This window comes from Lipophrys pholis (genome assembly GCF_963383615.2).
Source record: "Lipophrys pholis genome assembly, chromosome: 12".
In the NCBI taxonomy this organism is placed as follows: Eukaryota; Metazoa; Chordata; class Actinopteri; order Blenniiformes; family Blenniidae; genus Lipophrys; species Lipophrys pholis.
In genome coordinates this window covers 20,790,607-20,792,487 of record NC_137641.1, presented here as the reverse complement: position 1 = coordinate 20,792,487, position 1,881 = coordinate 20,790,607, and positions in this window count along the sequence as shown.

Genomic DNA, 1,881 nt, shown 5'->3' with positions numbered 1-1,881 from the left:
GCCTGCGCTCCGTGACATCCTCCGCTTTACTCGGAGCTGGTGCAGCTCTCAGCCAATCAGGAGCCGAGCTGCGCAGCTCGAGACAGTTCCCGGTGAGATCCTCTCACCTCAACCCAACAACACACACACACACACACACACACACACACACACACACACACACACACACACACACACACACACACACACACACACACACACACACACACACACACACACACACACACACACACACTATTTCTCAGAAGGTAGACTTCTTTAATCCCGTTACGACTGCTAATCCTTCACATGACCAGTTGCATCTCTGTGAGATTACAAGCAGAGGCGGTTCCAAGGATTTGGAGATGAGTGAGAGATAAAAGAGTTTATTAATACGTACTGTTAATTGCGGTGGCCTGGTCGTGCAAAACATCTCGAAAGTTTCCAAACACTACAAAATTTAGAAAACACTACACAATCTTCAGAAAACACTACAAAAGTAAGAAAAAAACAACAACAAAAGTAGCAGAAAACACTCCAAAATTCAGAAAACACTGTCTCTGTTCACCGTATCTGTGAATTTTGTACTGCTTTCTGGATTTTGTAGCGTTTTCTGAATTTCGGAGAATTTAGTGTGTTTATGTTGTATTGTTCTGCACTTCCAGGCACTTCCAGGCCACCTGTAGGTACAAATACATTTGAACAATTTAATGTATGACACACGCACGCGCACGCACACGCACACACGCACACACACACACACACAGGATTATTAATGCAACAACACATCATCAGTAGGGTAAAACTAACCTGTCTCCCGATATATATTTATAAACCACAATATCATTTTTTCAAGCTGTTTCAGTCCATTTAAGTATTTGAGTTACTTTGTCAAACAAATCTCACAAATAACATGTTTATATAATATGTGCAGGTAAAGAGAGTCAATGTGTTGATTTTGCATAAATCAAAAAAAACAATCTTTGCTGGACGAAAGTCTCAAAATAAGCTGAAGCCAAAGCAAATTTCATGTAAAACAACTAAAACTCAGAAAACAGGAGTTACAACCGAACAGCTTAACTTACAATGAGGAATGAAAGACACGCTTGCTGACAATGGACCAACAAGCACACCGGTGTGTTCTGAGGGGTGGAGTTACTCAACGAGGAAGAATACAAGAAAGCAAAGTGTTAGGATGGGGTTTGATTCACGCAGGCATGATCTCAGAGGAAGAATGTACATTTGGAGGTAAGATAAGACATTGTGTGATGAATTGAACATACTTTTTGGAATTAGTGTCATTGAATAAGTGTGCTTGATTTGCAGCATAAGTCTGATTTTATAGATATAAATTAGCCGACAGATTTGCAAAATGTATTTTATATGGTAAATACAATCAAAAGCATAATAGAGGAAAAAAATGAGGAAAAATCAACAAGAGGCAACGCATCACTAAGATTTAAAGTTTTTGGATTGCAAAAAACACATAAAGTTAAATAAAAGTTGATCCTTCAAGGTTTGTGCAAAAATATCTGCATGTACTAATCCTTGAGGAAAATTGGGCCCATATTTCTATCCTGAGATCCACTGTCAGTCTTGTAAAGTGTACAGCAGTTGGTTAGAGACAGCCAGGATCTTTTTTTAAATCACAAAGATAGTACATGTACAACCACACTCAAAATCTCCAGAGTAGTGAACTTCTGCTTGAGAATACGTCCCCGACTTACTGGAGCTACAGTCTGAAGGCTTCAACTGAATCAGTCTGGATTTGAGGGTTTTGTTGTGCACCTCATCGCTGATCCTAAATGGATTGCAGAGATTCATCTTTTTTTCTTTTCTTTCTTGGAGCTGGCTCTGACCAGTGTTTCTGTGATCACATCACATTCAATATGGTTCTTTTGT